Below are 12,826 nucleotides of genomic sequence, written 5' to 3'. Positions count from 1 at the left end.
GTTTCATCTGCATAATGAAACTCTTGTGACGCCATCACCAAGGTGCGGGGCCTTTGTGGATGGAAGTCTGGTCTGCAGATACCTGCAGCAGGAAATCACAGACAACTTCTGCCAGGATCTAATGCCCCCCTGTACTCCTGGAAATTTAAGCTGCTTTTAGCAGCATGGTTCCAGGACACTAGCAGGGCACGAGTTGGCTCATTCTCTTATGAACACAGTTTCGCTGGATGCACTCATAAATGAAAAATGATCTGAGTGCTGTGGGTGGGGCCCTCGAGCTCAGGAGGTAAAGCTGGAGGAGGAGAGAGAAAATCTGCTCCTAAGCTCAGTAGAGCATGGGGAGCGGGCAGGAAGTCAGAGCGCGCGCTGGCATGCCTCACATTTCTGTTGATAGCTAATAACCCAGGACTTTAAAGGACTGAATGGAGAAGGGAAATGAAGCACAACAAACTTTGGAGCCTGTCCTATGCAAGTGGGTGTGAAGCACGTGAAGAACGCTCACCTGATCCCGGCTCAGAAGCAGGTAGGAGGGGAGACGCAAGCAGGGGAGACAATCCTCTGTTCTCTCCGAACACAGCTTACATGTTTGCATTTTTTTTAAGCATATGAGAAATGAGTAGATAATATTGACATCAGAAACAGACCTAGCTTGAATTGTGCAGATAGCTGGCCAAGAAAGAGTTTTTCTCAGTTACTACTTTGATGACCAAATGACTTCTATTCTGGAGGTTGCTTTCAAAACAATCCTACGAAACCATGCAGCATTCAATTAAAACTGACTTTAANGGGGTCATTGGAGGCACTCATGCTCGTCTGTGAAAGAGGTCTGGGGCTCCAGAGGTAGGGGGAGGCGTGGGGAAGAGGGAGCAAAAGACGGAGAGAGACAGAGACTTTAGAGAGAAGGGAGGCAGAGGCTGAGACAGACAGAGAGACAGGAACACAGACTCAGAGACCAAGGCCCCCCCCTCACACGTGGACCCAGAGACGCCCACAGACCTGCAAAAACGTGGAGCTGAGGGGGCTGTGTGCCCCCTGCCCCCCATGCCCACCGGGTGGCGCCCAAGAGCCGCGCTCTGGGTCCTCAGCCGCCTGCCTGCCCCCATGCTCCTTTCTCTCAGTCCAAGAGGCGCCTGCACTGTACCCCCTCCGCCCTGCCCCTCCCCCATGCCGGGGGCGGGGGGGCTCTGGGCCCCAGGGTGAAGGGACAGAGGTGGGGGCTGAGGCCAGGCTGGGATCCAGGCTGTGCAGAGCCTCCCTAACCCGGCCAGGCCAGGCCAAGCCTGGGGTTGTGTGTGTGTCTTGTGTGTGCAAGTTTGTGTTGGGGTGTGAGTCTGCCTTGGTCGGTCGGGGGAGGTGTGCGTCTCCGTGTCTGTGCTGATGTGGGGGTGTGTGCGTGCGCTCAGCTGGGGTCCGTCCCCGGCAGGCCTCTGCCTGTGTCTTGTGTGGCCGCCAGGCATGTGTGTGCCCCAGGGACTGTTTGTCGTGGGGTGAGTTGAGGCGTGTCCCCAGGTGTGCGTCTGGGGAGACGCCGTGACCGTACATCACGTGGGACCTGCTACGACCGCCTCTGTTTGAGTCACACAGGGAGTCTGAGCCCTGAAACGAGGGAGCATGTGCCCCAGGGGACCCCAGTCCCTCAGAGACCCCGAGAAGAAGGGCTTCCTGGAGCGAGAGGAACTGGTGTTCACGCGCTGACTGAGTAAGTTTTCTCTCTACTAACCCTAAGCACTTACTCTGCACCAGGCCCTAGCTAGGATACCGCTTTCATGCCGGGGACTCAGTGTCCTCACCTATAAAATGGGCCTAATGTATAGCTTTGCTATTAAGCGATTGAGCTGAGATTTGTAAGGCTGTTTGAACACTGTCCGGCACGGCCTAAGGACTAGGAAGCATCAGAAATCATCTCACTTAATCCTTAGAATTATGAGCACATCCATTAAGCTATGGGTCAGTGGGAAGCCCTGAGAACCCTCCCTGCCACTCCTAGGGTTTCGCCGGTGTCGAAAGACCTAATTAGGGCGGATGCTCAGATATCTGTCCGCACCAAAACATCTTTCTTGCTCCAATCTAGCTCAGTGGTTGTCGAACTCCAGTGGACAGAAAACTGAGTGGTCTAGACCGTGCTGGGGATAGAAACCAGACCCAGGTGCTGTTCCTGGCCCAGGGACTCAGCAGTGAGCAAAACACACAAATCCCTGCCCTTGGGGAGCTTCTGTTCAAGTGGGGAGGACATAAGAAGGGCAGGCGATCGGTTACTCAACGAAAGTGAATTATTGTAATTGGTTATTATCCATCATCAAAGGCTTTCAATGCACTCAACCCTTTTGCCTTCCAGAGAGATGGTACTAAGTCACACTAGCAGGGGGCATGCGTACGCATTGCCTTGCCTCCTCGAAAAATTGAATATTATCAGGGATCAGATATCTTTCTCAGATATAAGAGTGGGAGACCTCTAGAAGATTAGACACTTTTGCATGGGAGCCTTCTTTTTATAATCTTTTGTGCATCCAAAATAACATCCATGTAAAAAAACAACAACAAAACAAAATAACATCCATGTTCTTTGCATGTGTCTCTATTCTTATTTATTTCTAGCAACTCTTTACATATGAAGGACGCCACAAGAGAGATAGAATTACACAATTTACCAATAGTCATGAGCCCTCATTTGCCAGACCTCCTAGCAATGAAATTTTATTGGAGGGGCCAGAAGTCCAAGAAGTAGTAGCTATGAAGAGGTTCTCACCTGAGTGAGGCAAGGCCTTGCCTAGCTAAGGATCAATGCAGGACTCAGCACCGTCAGGGTGTTTTCTAATGCATAAAATAGGTCATGCCATTTCCTTGCGTCAAACCCTTCCATGGCTCCCCACTGCCCTTAGAAGAAAACCCAAACTCCTTTCCATGCCCTTCGCAAGGCCATTTCCAGCCCCGCATCACATTCCCCTTTGGCTTACCCCCAGCTAGAGAGGCGCCCGAGCCCTCTCGTTAGCTCACCCCTGCCGTGTTCCAGAGGCTCTAGAGCCCCTGCCTTCTGATTTGGGGAAGCCATTTCCCTTTCTGAGCCCCAGCTTTCTCATCTGGAAAATGGGGTAACAACAGAGTCTGCCTCATAGATTGGTGACAGGGACCCAGCGGGATCACTGTGAAGCAGGGCGGTCTGTCCATCTGTTTTTCCCAAAGCCTTATCAGCCTCTCCCTGGGGGACCTTACAAAAAGCTGCTCTGGGACCTCCCTTTCTTGGCCATAAAAAGAGGAACCCAGTTAGTACTGTCAGTGGTCTAGTGAGGGCCAGCTCACCCTGCAGGGGGCCGGGAGCTTGGAGGGACTGCAGAGAACTCGGCCACAGAGCACCCACAGCTGCCGCTTGCTCTGGGGACACTCACGGAGCTCCAACTGGCTCTCATTCGCCAATTCTTTTTTCTTTTTTCTTTTTTTTAATGTTTTTATTTATTTCTGAGAGAGAGAGAGAGAGCATGAGCAGGGGAGGGTCAGAGAGAGAGGGAGATACAGAATCTGAAGCAGGCTCCAGGCTCTGAGCTAGCTGTCAGCTCAGAACCTGATGCGGGGCTCAAACCCATGAACCCTGAGATCATGACCTGAGCCGAAGTCGGACACTTAACCGACTGAGCCACCCAGGCGCCCCCCTGGCTTCACATTCTTAGTGCATTTTTGTTGTCTCATGCCTGGAATCTTCAGTGCATTTCAGGTTGTGGTTTCATCTGCATAATGAAACTCTTGTGACGCCATCACCAAGGTGCGGGGCCTTTGTGGATGGAAGTCTGGTCTGCAGATACCTGCAGCAGGAAATCACAGACAACTTCTGCCAGGATCTAATGCCCCCCTGTACTCCTGGAAATTTAAGCTGCTTTTAGCAGCATGGTTCCAGGACACTAGCAGGGCACGAGTTGGCTCATTCTCTTATGAACACAGTTTCGCTGGATGCACTCATAAATGAAAAATGATCTGAGTGCTGTGGGTGGGGCCCTCGAGCTCAGGAGGTAAAGCTGGAGGAGGAGAGAGAAAATCTGCTCCTAAGCTCAGTAGAGCATGGGGAGCGGGCAGGAAGTCAGAGCGCGCGCTGGCATGCCTCACATTTCTGTTGATAGCTAATAACCCAGGACTTTAAAGGACTGAATGGAGAAGGGAAATGAAGCACAACAAACTTTGGAGCCTGTCCTATGCAAGTGGGTGTGAAGCACGTGAAGAACGCTCACCTGATCCCGGCTCAGAAGCAGGTAGGAGGGGAGACGCAAGCAGGGGAGACAATCCTCTGTTCTCTCCGAACACAGCTTACATGTTTGCATTTTTTTTAAGCATATGAGAAATGAGTAGATAATATTGACATCAGAAACAGACCTAGCTTGAATTGTGCAGATAGCTGGCCAAGAAAGAGTTTTTCTCAGTTACTACTTTGATGACCAAATGACTTCTATTCTGGAGGTTGCTTTCAAAACAATCCTACGAAACCATGCAGCATTCAATTAAAACTGACTTTAAACTTGGCAGATGATAAATGAACTTCAGGCGCTGTTTTAGAACAAATAGTTTGAAGATAGCCAACCAGAAACTGATTTTCAGGCTCGACCATTGTATTTTTCACATTTCAGTGCCAGCAAGGTGCTTGCTAATTTTTGCTGGCTTTTGTAAGAAAGGAGGTAGATGTACAACAGCTGTGAAATATCTAGAAATTGACTGGGATCCAGAGTGAAGCCTGAATGCACTAATGTTTTCTCCATTAAGGCAGGCTTTCTTGCTTGGCTTCTAAGTCAGAGAATTGGAAAGTAAAGTGTGGATCTGAATATTTGTCATGGTGGGAAGGGGGAGGGAGATAAGGGTCAGAGGATTGCAAACTGTCATAGTAATGTCTTCACTCTCAGAAGTAGAAAGTAAATGTGGAGGGCCATGGGTTGCAGCCACATGCAAGGATAATTTAAAGACGGATCTGTAGCTAAGTCTCAGAGCATCCTTTCCATTGTTGGGGCTTGTGAGAAGAGGAACAGAATAAAGACCATCTCAAGCCTAGGTTTCCGAACCATTGCCAGGCCTTGCTTCTGATAGGTGCCTGGCTAATTTGACATGCATTTCCCCTCAGTGAAGTGGTCAGAGTAGTGGACTTGGGCTGACATGCAGGGGGTCAGAAATGGTGTCAAAAGCATCAGAATGAGATAGAGAACTTAAGGTTTCAGTGGACTAGCCCAGCCTAAGTAATGGCCCTCTTGGAGGCGAGGTTTTGAGAATGCCATGTTAGCCACAGGGATGTGTCTGAGGAGGCTGGTGTGCGAGCTGCTTCCCTTACAGGCTGGCTGTGTCTGTCCTCAACCCCAAGCTGGAGAAGCCACATCTTCTAGCTTTGCGTTTTAGGCCTGGAGGGCTGGGAGATGGCTGTGCTTAGTCAGGGCAAGCCCGTACCTTATCACTACTTTGTTTTTCTCTCCACTATGTGGAGGGGAGGGGGAACAGCCTCTCCTGTTCCCACCGTCCCTGAGTCTTGTCCTCTCTGGCCCCCTCTCATCAGTTGGGTGGGGTCCCTTTGTCTCCCATCCTTTCCATTGCCTCCTCCAGGTGCTTTTGCTGTGACTTAAGCTGAGCTGGGGGACAGACTTCTTTTCAGGGTGCATTCTAGAAGCAGTCAGAGGTCAGCCAACTGTGGCCTGTGAACCAAACCCAGCCTGTCTCATCTTGTATTCAGAGGGCTTGGGAGCTAGATATGTATTTTACATTTTAAAGGATTGAAGAAACAAACAAGAATACAGGACAGAGACAGATAAGGTCTACAAAGCCTCAGATATTTTCTCTATGACGCTTTAAAGAAAATAGTTGCTGACCTCTGATTTTTAACATCATTCATGACCAGAATGATCAATGGGTTGTTGACACAGCTCAAGTTCTCAACAGTTTGAATGAGCTATTGTTCGGGAAACTGATTTTATTTTCTCAGCCTGTTAAAAGGCATTATTAAGGGTGGATTCAGGAGCAGGGACATTGGAAGATTTTCTGCAGGGTCTGATCAATGGGAAAGAAACATCAGGTGAACTGTGCATTGTGGTTGGATTTTCCTCCTCTCCCCTCATTGGTGAACCTTCTGGTGAAGGCATCTGGGAGACCCACCACATGTTGACAGTGCCCACTACTGAAAGAGCCTGATGGGGAACAAAATTCCGCTAACTTACACAAAAATGATTCACTTCCTTGTTTCTCTTTTGTGGACTGAATGCTGGCCAGAATTCTACAGCCTGAGTTGTTTGCTATTGGACTTGGGGGGGAAAAGCTGTTTTCTGTAATAAAAAAGAGTGAGTGAGGTGAATATCATGTTTTCTCATATCCAGAACAGTGTTCCTTTATTGGTGTTTAAGAAAGCTCGCGATAGGTCCACCAGCCTTTCCCTGAACATGCAGTTCTCCTCCACCCAGCACAGTATTTCATTGTTAATGTCATTTCTAATAAGGGAAGAGGAAAATCTGGTGACCTTGCTCATGTTTAACTTGTATCAAAAGTGCAGGCCTGGCTATGGAGCAGTAAGTAAGTAGCTTATTGTCCACTGCAGAAACACAGAAAAGTTTCTCACAAGGAGATTGTAGTTTAAGAAGAAAAACAAAATGGCCAGTATTAATTTTGTTCCCTCTGAGACATTTCAGCTGCCTAGTGCCCTGTATTTGGAAATTGGATGCTGTCAGTGGAGAAGAATGGGGGTGGGGCCCAGGGTGACAGATGAAAACAAGTGAGGAAGTATGAAAATATGTATAGTATGGTGTCCCATGGGAGTTCGGGGCTGGAAAACAAGATGGCGGCAATGCACTTGACAAGTCAGCCTGTCCGAACTGGCAAGGGTGGGTCCTTTAATCTACCATGTGATCCAGGCAGCACCTTTGTCTGTATTTAGAAAGGAGTTTGGCTCTGAATTTAGAGATTAAGCAACCTGCTCTTCCTGTATGCGCTGGAATTTAAGACATAGTCAGAAACCTGATTTGTGTAACTGCTGAAACTCAACCAGAAGCAGAGCACACTAGGCCTGGACTCCCCAAGCAAGGCACAGTTAGGAATCCCAGCACGTGAAGCCATTTATTAAGGTTTCCCAAGAGGGTGTGGTGCTGTATGGCCAAATTTAATGGGGCACAGGGTCTGGGGTAAAGGGTCAGCTTTGGGTTCCCAGAAGGCCATGATTAGAGGGTGAGTAACCGCTTCCTCTGCATGAGTTGGCGGTATGTACCTAAGAGCTCTCGAACTACCTGCTATCTCATAGTAGCGTGAGGGACCTTTTTGTTTCTGAACCATGTGACCGAATTGGCTCATAAAGAGACAGAAGCAGCCAAGCAGTCAAAATCTGATCATGAGCTAAACTGGAGGATAAGCCACGAGCAGCCCTTCATCAGCCAACTCATTTATAGAATATCGGGAGAGCAAGTGTGTCAGCTCAGAGCTGGAGCTGCCCCCTCTCTTTGGCTATCTGAACAGGGCTAAAATCTGACCTCTGTTCATCAGCTTTTCCATGTTGGTGAATGGGACAAAAGACCAAGCTAAATGTTTACTTATGTGTACAAAAGTATGTAAAATCTAGAAGAGAGAAACAGCCAAGCAAATAGAAATTATGATTCTGAGTTAGAAAGGGAAGCTTGTGATCATGTGCATGAAAGAGTCAATAATTTCATCTCTCAGTGGCTGGCAGGGATCCCTTTTGTATGGCTTTGTGCCCCTCTTAAGAACTTCAGGTGGCAATGTACCCTCTCAACTTCAAACATCACTTCTACACATCGCCTGCCGTGTGGGCTGGGGGGTGGAGCACAACATCGCTCTCACCTTGAATGTCCTGACTGGAGCTCTGCTGTCTCCTCATTGGCCAGTGAAGAAGGTGGTGGCATCCTTCTTCACTCACATGATACCTGCTCTGCTTAGCAAAGGAAGGGGCGGAGTGTGCCCTACTACGACATCTCCTGATGTCCCATTCTGCTGATTGGCCCATTGCATCACATTACCATGCTTTGTTAAATCTAGGTGTGCGTGGGCACGCAGCCACACTACACTACATTCCATAGATGGCCTCACTCAGGCACAGGGTGAGTTCACACAGTCTCGGCTTGGATACCAGTCCCTGGGCAATAAGTCAGACTTCACTCACATGATACCTGCTCTGCTTAGCAAAGGAAGGGGCGGAGTGTAAAAGAGAAGCATTACTTTGTATTGTGGGTAACTTAGAGGTTTGGAGGCTATCAGGTGTCTTAAAGCAAGACATACTTGGGACTATCTTCTTTGCTTTTCTAATATCCACTCTAGTTTTCTTCCCAGATTAAAAGATGGGAACCAACTTGGAAATCGGCCGAGTAGGGTGAGTGTGAGGCTCGACCAGAGTGGTGCTTGAATATCAGTTCAGTTCTAAAGCCTCTATTTCAGTGTGACTCCCCAGACGGTGGGGGCAAAAGAATATTTGCACATTTCTTCCTTCCAGAGTAGATAGATAGCTTTCTATTTCTATGTTCTTTTTTTTTTAATTTTTTTTTTTTTTAATTTCTAGTAGAGACAGAGACAGCGTGAGCAGGGGAGGGTCAGAGAGAGAGGGAGATACAGACTCTGAAATAGGCTCCAGGCTCTGAGCTGGCAGTCAGCACAGAGCCCGACGCAGAGCTCGAACCCACAAACCGCGAGATCATGACCTAAGCAAAAGTCGGACGCTTAACCGACTAAGCCACCCAGGCGCCCCTCTATTTCTATGTTCTATCTTCTCAAGCCTTGCCCTTTTAACAAAAGCTTAAACAATTCTTAGTCTCTCCTCCCTCTCCCTCCAAAAAAAAGGGGGGGGGGCTGTAGTGAGCAATTTCAGTTCCCACCCAAATAAGAACACACTTGAAGTGCCCAAGCCAGGGGTAAGTGGGAGCCAAAGGCACCATAGTTGACCTTCATTTTGAACGGCACGACTCTGGATTCATCCTGGGACTCTCAATGGATAACAACCTTATACTCATACCTTTTGCTCTCGTTTCTGCCCCGTTAGCAAAAGTTTTCTTTTCTACTGCAGGCTGGTTCCATCAGCCAGAGGAGAGTCTGCCTTCTAAGGAACCATGCCTTGGACTTACCAAATTTCCCCTTAGCCTTCACCTTGCAACTCTTTGACTAAAGCTCCCAGACCGCTGCCTGCAGGTTAGAAGGTTGAACATTGGCAGTAAGCTGTCGGCTTTAGGAAACATCGCAGGTATTTTACTGTAACAGATGCAAGATGGTCTGAGCAGGGAGCAGTAAAGACCCAGAGTGGGAAACGGAAACTTGCCTCTAAGCACCACAGGGGAGAAGGTGGCTTAAACGAAAGCTGCAGGTTGGGTTTGGGAAGCTAAGTCCTTTGCACAATCCTTTTGACAGGCTAGGACTTGCTTGACTTCAGCTTCTCCCTCAATCCAGTGAAAGAATGTTGAAGGAGAACTGAACGCTGCAGCTGAAAAGGTACCTGGGGACATCTTGGTGGGTGGGGATTTTATGGAGGACCCAGTGGTCCACCAGAACTCTGTGTGGTGGAAATTGTGCTGTTGGCATAATGCTGAGGCATTAGACATTCTTATATCTATAACCAATTAGACATTCTTAATGCGTTTCTTATGGTAACAAAAATTCAACCCTTCATCTTTAAGTGGGTAGAGTCAGTTATTTCAAACTTTCACTAGGAGAAACATGAATCATCTCTACAGTGTTCTGGTGGCTTAATTAATTACATTTGTTGCCATTGGGATTTCAGGGTGGGGAGAGAATCTGCTGTCAGCTTTAGTCTTTTTACTGTGGATACTTTATGTACTCCAGCAGCAACCTCTGGGTTACTCTAAAACCAAAGCAGTCTCAAAGCTAAGGCATCAAGCCTTGCAAATAGTCACCTTTCTGGGTCCAATGACAGTGAATAATGCAGTGCTAAATTTTAAAAACAATTTACTCTGATATGATTTACTGTGATAGACTCTTATCCACAGATTGACCCTCAAATCTGTGAGGTTTCCTCAACTTTCAGCCTATTTTCTTTCTTATAACCATATCCTAGATTACCTGCCCCTGAACCAGGATAGATGGAGAACTAGATAAAGGTAATTGTAGGGTGTTTGAAATGCAAGGTTTAGCAGAGCAAACCTAGGTAAAGAAAATCTAAGTGTGAGTGACTAGTGTGTGTACTATGTGTCAGGGAGAAGGGCTGCAAATGGAAATTAATTCATGGCATTCACATGCACCTGGAGACGTGGCTGTTTTTGAGCAGAAATCTTTATATAAGCCTGGGTCTCAAGTTTGTAGGTCTTTCTTCCTTTTGTAAACATGTGGTGGCTCAAACATGCTCACATGATTTGTATTTGTTAGAGAATTGCTTCACTGTGTAGTAGCGACTTTCCTGCGAGAGTTCAAGCCAAGTGTCAGATGAAGTCCCCCAAGGCTGATGTGTTTAGTTCCATTTTGCTTTCATGGCACTTCGGTTAGTATGAGGGGAAAGTGGCCTGCAGAGCGGTGTAGACGCCTTGGATGTGCAATTTTGAAATTCAGAGACAAATCGATTTTGGCTTTTTCTGAAAATGGATCTTATTTTGAGAACCACAGTTGACATGGCTCTGGGAAGTGTTGCTTATTCTTGGCAAGAAAACTACCCTGAAAAGGTGCTTATGATCCAAGAGAGAGGGAGCCTGCCCCAGGCTCTCTGGCAGAGGATGGAGAATGTTTCAGAACTCAATGTCCGTAATTTATATTAAATCCACATTTGTAGGGAAGTACCTATGCTGACGGAGACGGCAGCTTCCTACAAAATGGGACTGTTTTAGTTACTCTGTCCAATGGTATTCAGAATGTAGCCTGGCATGTCTGTTTCAGAAATAGTCGGGACCCCAACCTAAAGGATTTGATCAGACATACTTCTTAAACATCTAAATACTCATCTCTGTGGTAGGAACTTGCATCAGAGCCAGTGGACAGAAGCCAAAAAGGCAAATGTAGTCTATTGGAGAAGGAAGTGATTTGGCCAGCTTTGCCCAAACCAAGATAAGACAGAGAGGCAGATGTGGGGCACAAATTTCTACCTCCTTTTGCATAAGAACCCTAAGCATCTCTTACTCTTTTTTTTTTTTTAATATTTTTATTTATTTCTAGGAGAGAGAGAGAGAGAGAGAGAGGGACAGTGTGAGCAGGGGAGGGTCAGAGAGAGAGGGAGACAGAGAATCTGAAGCAGGCTCCAGGCTCTGAGCTGGCAGTCAGCACAGAGCCCGACACGGGGCTCGAACCCACGAATCGCGAGATCATGACCTAAGCGAAAGCCGGACGCTTAACCGACTAAGCCACCCAGGCGCCCCAAAGCATCTCTTACTCTTAACCTAAGTTCTATTAATAGATTAAAGGGGGACTGTGAACCTGGGAGGGAGGAGAAATAAATGTTTGTTGTCACTAAACTGTAGTTGAAATTCAGTATTTCCTTCAATAATTGATTTAGGGCCAAAGCACAGCAGTATTAACAGTCCTGCCTGGCACCGGTAAAAATGGTGCATATTATTTGTCGCGGATATCTTCCAATGTTATGCGCATTACAACTTTGAAAATATGCCAGTTAGGGGCGCCTGGGTAGCTCCGTCTGTTAAGCGTCCGACTTCGGCTCAGGTCATGATCTCCGGTTCGTGGGTTCGAGCCTCACGTTGGGCTCTGTGCTGACAGCTAGCTCAGAGCCTGGAGCCTGCTTCAGATTCTGTGTCTCCCTCTCTCTCTGACCCTTCCCTGCTCACGCTGTCTCTGTCTCCCAGAAATAAATAAAACATTAAAAAAATGAAAATATGCCAGTTAATAAACTTTGTTGCAATATCTTCTTATTTAATGTGTTAATAAAGAAGCACATAGGTTATGGCACACATTTAAAAATATTTAGAGTATTCTGTTTCAACATAATTGGTTTTCTTTGTAATCCTAGATATTTTATGCATGTAAAAATAGTGAGATTTTACCTGACAGCCAGAGAGGTCCATGGTATAAAGTGGAAAGAAAGAAAGAGAAAAGAAAAGAGAGAAGAAAAGACTGCCTGTCTTAAAGGTTACCATTTGATTTATTTCTGCAAATTTTTATTTAATTTCTAGTTAGTTGACATATAGTGTAATATTGTTTTCAGAATTAGAATTTAGTAATTCATCACTTACATATAACACCCAGTGCTCAACACAAGTACCCTTAATGCCCATCACCCATTTACCCATCCCCCACCCACTTCCCTCCATCAACCTTCTCTTTTCTATCGTAAAGAGTCTCAGAAGTTGTTTCCCTCTCTCTTGTTTCCTCGCTTCAATTATGTTCATCTGTTTTGTTTCTTAAATTCCACATATGAGTGAAATCATATGGTATTTGTCTTTCTCGGATTGACTTATATTGCTCAGCATAATACACTCTAGCTCCATCCATGTCATTGCAAATGGCAGGATTTCACTCCTTTTCATGGCTGAATAATATTCCTGTGTGTATGTGTATGCGCGCACACCCCCCCGAATCTTTTTTTATCCATTCATCGGTTGATGGACATTTGGCCTTTTTCCATAGTTTGACTATTGTTTATAGTGCTGCTGTTAATACTGGGGTACATGTTCCCTTCATATCTGTAATTTCGTATCCTTTGGAGAAATACCTAATACTACAATTGCTAGATCTTGGGTAGTATTATTTTTTAACTTTCTGAGGGACCTCTGTACTGTTTTCCAGAGTGACTGCACCAGTTTGCATTCCCACCAGAGTGCAGGAGTGTTCTCCTTTCTCTGGATCCTCACCAACACGTGTTGTTTCCTGCGTTGTCAATTTTAGCCATTCTGTCAAGTGTGAGATGGTATCTTATCGTGGTTTTGATTTGTATTTC

General features: G+C 46.7%; 1 protein-coding gene across 2 annotated transcripts in view; it reads left to right on the top strand.

Annotated features, from left to right (window-relative positions):
• PDZD2 (PDZ domain containing 2) overlaps nt 1-12,826 on the top strand; it is a 238,885-nt gene that overhangs the window by 94,958 nt on the left and 131,101 nt on the right. The window contains exon 1 of one of the 2 annotated variants that reach the window (XM_039256413.1): nt 4,127-4,235. The exons of the other annotated variant lie outside the window; for it this stretch is intronic. The gene's annotated coding sequence lies outside the window, so the exon portion shown is untranslated. Of the gene's footprint in view, nt 1-4,126; nt 4,236-12,826 lie in introns of those variants that run through there. 2 annotated transcript variants of the gene reach the window in all.

This window comes from Hyaena hyaena, unplaced genomic scaffold (assembly GCF_003009895.1).
Source record: "Hyaena hyaena isolate Hyena2069 unplaced genomic scaffold, ASM300989v1 scaffold_577, whole genome shotgun sequence".
Lineage (NCBI taxonomy): Eukaryota > Metazoa > Chordata > Mammalia > Carnivora > Hyaenidae > Hyaena > Hyaena hyaena.
This window is presented reverse-complemented; position numbering and strand designations above follow the sequence as displayed.